Source organism: Rhinoderma darwinii, unplaced genomic scaffold (genome assembly GCF_050947455.1).
Source record: "Rhinoderma darwinii isolate aRhiDar2 unplaced genomic scaffold, aRhiDar2.hap1 Scaffold_4304, whole genome shotgun sequence".
Lineage (NCBI taxonomy): Eukaryota > Metazoa > Chordata > Amphibia > Anura > Rhinodermatidae > Rhinoderma > Rhinoderma darwinii.
The window spans coordinates 98,716-108,169 of NW_027463821.1; the positions used below are offsets into that span (position 1 = coordinate 98,716).

At 48.3% G+C, this 9,454-nt stretch overlaps 5 non-coding genes and 2 pseudogenes across 5 annotated transcripts; all 7 read right to left on the minus strand.

The window, feature by feature from the left end:
* Positions 1-869: 869 nt before the first annotated feature.
* Positions 870-1,060, minus strand: LOC142711587 (U2 spliceosomal RNA). The gene has a single exon (XR_012869970.1). It is a non-coding gene; the product is annotated as a U2 spliceosomal RNA (small nuclear RNA).
* A 1,282-nt stretch (positions 1,061-2,342) lies between these two features.
* LOC142711588 (U2 spliceosomal RNA) lies at positions 2,343-2,533 on the minus strand. Its single transcript, XR_012869971.1, has one exon. It is a non-coding gene; the product is annotated as a U2 spliceosomal RNA (small nuclear RNA).
* A 1,282-nt stretch (positions 2,534-3,815) lies between these two features.
* On the minus strand, positions 3,816-3,990 carry LOC142711604 (U2 spliceosomal RNA; annotated as a pseudogene).
* A 790-nt stretch (positions 3,991-4,780) lies between these two features.
* LOC142711622 (U2 spliceosomal RNA) lies at positions 4,781-4,850 on the minus strand (annotated as a pseudogene).
* Positions 4,851-6,132: 1,282 nt separating this feature from the next.
* LOC142711589 (U2 spliceosomal RNA) lies at positions 6,133-6,323 on the minus strand. The gene has a single exon (XR_012869972.1). It is a non-coding gene; the product is annotated as a U2 spliceosomal RNA (small nuclear RNA).
* A 1,282-nt stretch (positions 6,324-7,605) lies between these two features.
* LOC142711590 (U2 spliceosomal RNA) lies at positions 7,606-7,796 on the minus strand. The gene has a single exon (XR_012869973.1). It is a non-coding gene; the product is annotated as a U2 spliceosomal RNA (small nuclear RNA).
* Positions 7,797-9,078: 1,282 nt separating this feature from the next.
* Positions 9,079-9,269, minus strand: LOC142711591 (U2 spliceosomal RNA). Its single transcript, XR_012869974.1, has one exon. It is a non-coding gene; the product is annotated as a U2 spliceosomal RNA (small nuclear RNA).
* Positions 9,270-9,454: the final 185 nt, after the last annotated feature.

Genomic DNA, 9,454 nt, shown 5'->3' on the forward strand with positions numbered 1-9,454 from the left:
CCATTATGATGTCAGAAAGCTGGCTCTGGAATCCTGAGGGCTCCACTATGACACGTGCAAAGTTCCGTCTGAACTTTATATAAGACTGTGAGGCTCAGTCAGTCACTCAGTGTTGCCTGAGAGGGCAACACTGCAACAGCCGGCCGCCAGGCTGTCTTTTTTTTGCACATTTATTTGCCTCCAGGAGGCCACAAGAGGGAGACAAGGGACTGCAAAATGGAAAATAGGCATCCACCAACTTTACAGACAACTTCTCTTTGCTCCTACAACCTCCATCCTTGCACAGTTTGTTATTCTTCCAGGTAACATAGTAACAAATCCAAATTGCTGCTCTCTTTGTAGGCAAGCAAGGGTTTGTTGCAACTGCAATTCTTACTTCTTCTTGAAATGTAGGGACGACAGTACATTCCATCACATCCACCTAGTGTACACAGGTAGGTCCATTGTGGCGGGTAGGCGGCTGGCTGCTTTAATGGCTGTTTGCTGTTCCCCTACTCCACTCCACTCCACTATTTGACTGTGGTGCTGCATCAATCAGTGGCTGGCTCAGGTGCAGCTCTTTAACTTACCTAGGAGGGAGGGAGGGAGGGCGGAGAGAAGACAAGGAAGGTGAATGAGCTGTTCCAATGTGAAATGCCGGAAACACAGAAACACAGAAGACACACACACACACACACACAACAAGAGGTGGCAATGTATTCATTAATTGCATTTAATAAATGAGCTCATTATCACACATGACTGTACAAATGCATTGTCCAACAGGTGTTGAAATAATGGGATTAAAAGGGGAGATCCCTTCAGAAAGACAGAAACAATGGCAAAGAGAAAAAACACTTTTGGAATCTGATTTTAGTCAACACATAAGGGAAGGGTGCACCGGTCCTGGAAATACTGCAATACCAGGTCAATGCGTGGAGTGGACAGAGCAAGCTCTATTTCCATCTCCCTGTTCTAAAAATCCATTTAATATATGGTCCCCAGATAGGGGACGTATCAGATATTAAACTGATAAGAACAGATACTACACTTGATCTTAGCCAAAAGGCCGAGAAGCGATAACCCGAGCGGCCCTTGCCTTGCCCGAGCCTGTCCCATACTGCTGTTCACCCCTTGCAGCGATTCAGCCTACTCCTAGGCAATTCCATGGGGCCCTGCAGGCTCACACACATTTACAGCTACTAAGCGGGAGGTGAATAAAGGCCGGAGAGGAAGCCAGACAGGATTTGCTTCTTTTGCTTGCACCACAATGCAGTGCTGAAAGAGGAGGAATCTACATAAAAACGCCTTCCTGGCAACGCCCAAATGCCCTCCTGCCATGCAGATAAACACTGGCAGCGGCAGCAAGTGCATGCCCACAGCCACCCCTTGTTCCTTCACACCTTGTATCAGCTTTAATCCAGTCCTGTGCTGCCTGCTGAGCAGCACTGAACAACACTGCCTGGGCCCAGGCTTTTATCTCTGAGGCAGGCCCCATTATGATGTCAGAAAGCTGGCTCTGGAATCCTGAGGGCTCCACTATGACACGTGCAAAGTTCCGTCTGAACTTTATATAAGACTGTGAGGCTCAGTCAGTCACTCAGTGTTGCCTGAGAGGGCAACACTGCAACAGCCGGCCGCCAGGCTGTCTTTTTTTTGCACATTTATTTGCCTCCAGGAGGCCACAAGAGGGAGACAAGGGACTGCAAAATGGAAAATAGGCATCCACCAACTTTACAGACAACTTCTCTTTGCTCCTACAACCTCCATCCTTGCACAGTTTGTTATTCTTCCAGGTAACATAGTAACAAATCCAAATTGCTGCTCTCTTTGTAGGCAAGCAAGGGTTTGTTGCAACTGCAATTCTTACTTCTTCTTGAAATGTAGGGACGACAGTACATTCCATCACATCCACCTAGTGTACACAGGTAGGTCCATTGTGGCGGGTAGGCGGCTGGCTGCTTTAATGGCTGTTTGCTGTTCCCCTACTCCACTCCACTCCACTATTTGACTGTGGTGCTGCATCAATCAGTGGCTGGCTCAGGTGCAGCTCTTTAACTTACCTAGGAGGGAGGGAGGGAGGGCGGAGAGAAGACAAGGAAGGTGAATGAGCTGTTCCAATGTGAAATGCCGGAAACACAGAAACACAGAAGACACACACACACACACACACAACAAGAGGTGGCAATGTATTCATTAATTGCATTTAATAAATGAGCTCATTATCACACATGACTGTACAAATGCATTGTCCAACAGGTGTTGAAATAATGGGATTAAAAGGGGAGATCCCTTCAGAAAGACAGAAACAATGGCAAAGAGAAAAAACACTTTTGGAATCTGATTTTAGTCAACACATAAGGGAAGGGTGCACCGGTCCTGGAAATACTGCAATACCAGGTCAATGCGTGGAGTGGACAGAGCAAGCTCTATTTCCATCTCCCTGTTCTAAAAATCCATTTAATATATGGTCCCCAGATAGGGGACGTATCAGATATTAAACTGATAAGAACAGATACTACACTTGATCTTAGCCAAAAGGCCGAGAAGCGATAACCCGAGCGGCCCTTGCCTTGCCCGAGCCTGTCCCATACTGCTGTTCACCCCTTGCAGCGATTCAGCCTACTCCTAGGCAATTCCATGGGGCCCTGCAGGCTCACACACATTTACAGCTACTAAGCGGGAGGTGAATAAAGGCCGGAGAGGAAGCCAGACAGGATTTGCTTCTTTTGCTTGCACCACAATGCAGTGCTGAAAGAGGAGGAATCTACATAAAAACGCCTTCCTGGCAACGCCCAAATGCCCTCCTGCCATGCAGATAAACACTGGCAGCGGCAGCAAGTGCATGCCCACAGCCACCCCTTGTTCCTTCACACCTTGTATCAGCTTTAATCCAGTCCTGTGCTGCCTGCTGAGCAGCACTGAACAACACTGCCTGGGCCCAGGCTTTTATCTCTGAGGCAGGCCCCATTATGATGTCAGAAAGCTGGCTCTGGAATCCTGAGGGCTCCACTATGACACGTGCAAAGTTCCGTCTGAACTTTATATAAGACTGTGAGGCTCAGTCAGTCACTCAGTGTTGCCTGAGAGGGCAACACTGCAACAGCCGGCCGCCAGGCTGTCTTTTTTTTGCACATTTATTTGCCTCCAGGAGGCCACAAGAGGGAGACAAGGGACTGCAAAATGGAAAATAGGCATCCACCAACTTTACAGACAACTTCTCTTTGCTCCTACAACCTCCATCCTTGCACAGTTTGTTATTCTTCCAGGTAACATAGTAACAAATCCAAATTGCTGCTCTCTTTGTAGGCAAGCAAGGGTTTGTTGCAACTGCAATTCTTACTTCTTCTTGAAATGTAGGGACGACAGTACATTCCATCACATCCACCTAGTGTACACAGGTAGGTCCATTGTGGCGGGTAGGCGGCTGGCTGCTTTAATGGCTGTTTGCTGTTCCCCTACTCCACTCCACTCCACTATTTGACTGTGGTGCTGCATCAATCAGTGGCTGGCTCAGGTGCAGCTCTTTAACTTACCTAGGAGGGAGGGAGGGAGGGCGGAGAGAAGACAAGGAAGGTGAATGAGCTGTTCCAATGTGAAATGCCGGAAACACAGAAACACAGAAGACACACACACACACACACACAACAAGAGGTGGCAATGTATTCATTAATTGCATTTAATAAATGAGCTCATTATCACACATGACTGTACAAATGCATTGTCCAACAGGTGTTGAAATAATGGGATTAAAAGGGGAGATCCCTTCAGAAAGACAGAAACAATGGCAAAGAGAAAAAACACTTTTGGAATCTGATTTTAGTCAACACATAAGGGAAGGGTGCACCGGTCCTGGAAATACTGCAATACCAGGTCAATGCGTGGAGTGGACAGAGCAAGCTCTATTTCCATCTCCCTGTTCTAAAAATCCATTTAATATATGGTCCCCAGATAGGGGACGTATCAGATATTAAACTGATAAGAACAGATTTTCTTTTTATTGAAAGCCCGAGTCGTGCTTTCTATCACCCAAGTGCATAAAAAGTGCAGAGGTGCCACACAAAAAGTGCACAAGGATGCGGTCTATCGCAGCCCTTCTCTTAAAAGAGAGAGGCCCCGCATAACCATTCCCTGACCCTCCAAACCATAGGCCTAGAGGATCAAGGATCGATGGTCCCCCCTCGCCGAAGCTTAGGGAGACCCAAACACACTCCTAGGCTTCTACCTGGGCTGCCACCCCAGTGTCCACCTAGGAGCCTGCATCCTAGTTGCACCTCCCCTCCGAAGAAGGGAGGCCGGGTTGCAGGGGAAAAAGGAACCAGAAGGCCACACATTTTCCCCCTAGACCTCAGGAGGGTCCCAAAAGGGCACCGCATCCCAAAATCCTTGTGACAAACGTGACAAACACACAGTGAAAAACAAAATTAAATAAGTGGATGTGCGCTGTGATACAGCCTGGACATCCGCCAGGTATAAAAAAATTCCTCATCTCCCAGCCAGAAGGCCGGGAGAATAAAGGTGTGTGCTCATATAGCGTGAAAGAGAGTGCGTGCAAGTGTGCCTTCACTCAGTGGGATCCCACCCCCAGTGAGTTAGGGCACCCCAGGGTCACCAGCCCTGGGGCACATAGCAACTCGGGCTTCCAAACTACCCGGCCTAATGACCTCGATCCGGCGGTCGCCTGGTCACCTACAAATGGTACCTTTAAACCAAATGCGTACACCAGAGCGATGACCGTTGTGGTTCCCTGCCCTCACCTCGGCGTTCTGTCATCCCCCTACGATGGCCCACGTACCACCGGCAGGGATGATTACTAACCTCAGCTTGAGCAGGTACTACACTTGATCTTAGCCAAAAGGCCGAGAAGCGATAACCCGAGCGGCCCTTGCCTTGCCCGAGCCTGTCCCATACTGCTGTTCACCCCTTGCAGCGATTCAGCCTACTCCTAGGCAATTCCATGGGGCCCTGCAGGCTCACACACATTTACAGCTACTAAGCGGGAGGTGAATAAAGGCCGGAGAGGAAGCCAGACAGGATTTGCTTCTTTTGCTTGCACCACAATGCAGTGCTGAAAGAGGAGGAATCTACATAAAAACGCCTTCCTGGCAACGCCCAAATGCCCTCCTGCCATGCAGATAAACACTGGCAGCGGCAGCAAGTGCATGCCCACAGCCACCCCTTGTTCCTTCACACCTTGTATCAGCTTTAATCCAGTCCTGTGCTGCCTGCTGAGCAGCACTGAACAACACTGCCTGGGCCCAGGCTTTTATCTCTGAGGCAGGCCCCATTATGATGTCAGAAAGCTGGCTCTGGAATCCTGAGGGCTCCACTATGACACGTGCAAAGTTCCGTCTGAACTTTATATAAGACTGTGAGGCTCAGTCAGTCACTCAGTGTTGCCTGAGAGGGCAACACTGCAACAGCCGGCCGCCAGGCTGTCTTTTTTTTGCACATTTATTTGCCTCCAGGAGGCCACAAGAGGGAGACAAGGGACTGCAAAATGGAAAATAGGCATCCACCAACTTTACAGACAACTTCTCTTTGCTCCTACAACCTCCATCCTTGCACAGTTTGTTATTCTTCCAGGTAACATAGTAACAAATCCAAATTGCTGCTCTCTTTGTAGGCAAGCAAGGGTTTGTTGCAACTGCAATTCTTACTTCTTCTTGAAATGTAGGGACGACAGTACATTCCATCACATCCACCTAGTGTACACAGGTAGGTCCATTGTGGCGGGTAGGCGGCTGGCTGCTTTAATGGCTGTTTGCTGTTCCCCTACTCCACTCCACTCCACTATTTGACTGTGGTGCTGCATCAATCAGTGGCTGGCTCAGGTGCAGCTCTTTAACTTACCTAGGAGGGAGGGAGGGAGGGCGGAGAGAAGACAAGGAAGGTGAATGAGCTGTTCCAATGTGAAATGCCGGAAACACAGAAACACAGAAGACACACACACACACACACACAACAAGAGGTGGCAATGTATTCATTAATTGCATTTAATAAATGAGCTCATTATCACACATGACTGTACAAATGCATTGTCCAACAGGTGTTGAAATAATGGGATTAAAAGGGGAGATCCCTTCAGAAAGACAGAAACAATGGCAAAGAGAAAAAACACTTTTGGAATCTGATTTTAGTCAACACATAAGGGAAGGGTGCACCGGTCCTGGAAATACTGCAATACCAGGTCAATGCGTGGAGTGGACAGAGCAAGCTCTATTTCCATCTCCCTGTTCTAAAAATCCATTTAATATATGGTCCCCAGATAGGGGACGTATCAGATATTAAACTGATAAGAACAGATACTACACTTGATCTTAGCCAAAAGGCCGAGAAGCGATAACCCGAGCGGCCCTTGCCTTGCCCGAGCCTGTCCCATACTGCTGTTCACCCCTTGCAGCGATTCAGCCTACTCCTAGGCAATTCCATGGGGCCCTGCAGGCTCACACACATTTACAGCTACTAAGCGGGAGGTGAATAAAGGCCGGAGAGGAAGCCAGACAGGATTTGCTTCTTTTGCTTGCACCACAATGCAGTGCTGAAAGAGGAGGAATCTACATAAAAACGCCTTCCTGGCAACGCCCAAATGCCCTCCTGCCATGCAGATAAACACTGGCAGCGGCAGCAAGTGCATGCCCACAGCCACCCCTTGTTCCTTCACACCTTGTATCAGCTTTAATCCAGTCCTGTGCTGCCTGCTGAGCAGCACTGAACAACACTGCCTGGGCCCAGGCTTTTATCTCTGAGGCAGGCCCCATTATGATGTCAGAAAGCTGGCTCTGGAATCCTGAGGGCTCCACTATGACACGTGCAAAGTTCCGTCTGAACTTTATATAAGACTGTGAGGCTCAGTCAGTCACTCAGTGTTGCCTGAGAGGGCAACACTGCAACAGCCGGCCGCCAGGCTGTCTTTTTTTTGCACATTTATTTGCCTCCAGGAGGCCACAAGAGGGAGACAAGGGACTGCAAAATGGAAAATAGGCATCCACCAACTTTACAGACAACTTCTCTTTGCTCCTACAACCTCCATCCTTGCACAGTTTGTTATTCTTCCAGGTAACATAGTAACAAATCCAAATTGCTGCTCTCTTTGTAGGCAAGCAAGGGTTTGTTGCAACTGCAATTCTTACTTCTTCTTGAAATGTAGGGACGACAGTACATTCCATCACATCCACCTAGTGTACACAGGTAGGTCCATTGTGGCGGGTAGGCGGCTGGCTGCTTTAATGGCTGTTTGCTGTTCCCCTACTCCACTCCACTCCACTATTTGACTGTGGTGCTGCATCAATCAGTGGCTGGCTCAGGTGCAGCTCTTTAACTTACCTAGGAGGGAGGGAGGGAGGGCGGAGAGAAGACAAGGAAGGTGAATGAGCTGTTCCAATGTGAAATGCCGGAAACACAGAAACACAGAAGACACACACACACACACACACAACAAGAGGTGGCAATGTATTCATTAATTGCATTTAATAAATGAGCTCATTATCACACATGACTGTACAAATGCATTGTCCAACAGGTGTTGAAATAATGGGATTAAAAGGGGAGATCCCTTCAGAAAGACAGAAACAATGGCAAAGAGAAAAAACACTTTTGGAATCTGATTTTAGTCAACACATAAGGGAAGGGTGCACCGGTCCTGGAAATACTGCAATACCAGGTCAATGCGTGGAGTGGACAGAGCAAGCTCTATTTCCATCTCCCTGTTCTAAAAATCCATTTAATATATGGTCCCCAGATAGGGGACGTATCAGATATTAAACTGATAAGAACAGATACTACACTTGATCTTAGCCAAAAGGCCGAGAAGCGATAACCCGAGCGGCCCTTGCCTTGCCCGAGCCTGTCCCATACTGCTGTTCACCCCTTGCAGCGATTCAGCCTACTCCTAGGCAATTCCATGGGGCCCTGCAGGCTCACACACATTTACAGCTACTAAGCGGGAGGTGAATAAAGGCCGGAGAGGAAGCCAGACAGGATTTGCTTCTTTTGCTTGCACCACAATGCAGTGCTGAAAGAGGAGGAATCTACATAAAAACGCCTTCCTGGCAACGCCCAAATGCCCTCCTGCCATGCAGATAAACACTGGCAGCGGCAGCAAGTGCATGCCCACAGCCACCCCTTGTTCCTTCACACCTTGTATCAGCTTTAATCCAGTCCTGTGCTGCCTGCTGAGCAGCACTGAACAACACTGCCTGGGCCCAGGCTTTTATCTCTGAGGCAGGCCCCATTATGATGTCAGAAAGCTGGCTCTGGAATCCTGAGGGCTCCACTATGACACGTGCAAAGTTCCGTCTGAACTTTATATAAGACTGTGAGGCTCAGTCAGTCACTCAGTGTTGCCTGAGAGGGCAACACTGCAACAGCCGGCCGCCAGGCTGTCTTTTTTTTGCACATTTATTTGCCTCCAGGAGGCCACAAGAGGGAGACAAGGGACTGCAAAATGGAAAATAGGCATCCACCAACTTTACAGACAACTTCTCTTTGCTCCTACAACCTCCATCCTTGCACAGTTTGTTATTCTTCCAGGTAACATAGTAACAAATCCAAATTGCTGCTCTCTTTGTAGGCAAGCAAGGGTTTGTTGCAACTGCAATTCTTACTTCTTCTTGAAATGTAGGGACGACAGTACATTCCATCACATCCACCTAGTGTACACAGGTAGGTCCATTGTGGCGGGTAGGCGGCTGGCTGCTTTAATGGCTGTTTGCTGTTCCCCTACTCCACTCCACTCCACTATTTGACTGTGGTGCTGCATCAATCAGTGGCTGGCTCAGGTGCAGCTCTTTAACTTACCTAGGAGGGAGGGAGGGAGGGCGGAGAGAAGACAAGGAAGGTGAATGAGCTGTTCCAATGTGAAATGCCGGAAACACAGAAACACAGAAGACACACACACACACACACACAACAAGAGGTGGCAATGTATTCATTAATTGCATTTAATAAATGAGCTCATTATCACACATGACTGTACAAATGCATTGTCCAACAGGTGTTGAAATAATGGGATTAAAAGGGGAGATCCCTTCAGAAAGACAGAAACAATGGCAAAGAGAAAAAACACTTTTGGAATCTGATTTTAGTCAACACATAAGGGAAGGGTGCACCGGTCCTGGAAATACTGCAATACCAGGTCAATGCGTGGAGTGGACAGAGCAAGCTCTATTTCCATCTCCCTGTTCTAAAAATCCATTTAATATATGGTCCCCAGATAGGGGACGTATCAGATATTAAACTGATAAGAACAGATACTACACTTGATCTTAGCCAAAAGGCCGAGAAGCGATAACCCGAGCGGCCCTTGCCTTGCCCGAGCCTGTCCCATACTGCTGTTCACCCCTTGCAGCGATTCAGCCTACTCCTAGGCAATTCCATGGGGCCCTGCAGGCTCACACACATTTACAGCTACTAAGCGGGAGGTGAATAAAGGCCGGAGAGGAAGCCAGACAGGATTTGCTTCTTTTGCTTGCAC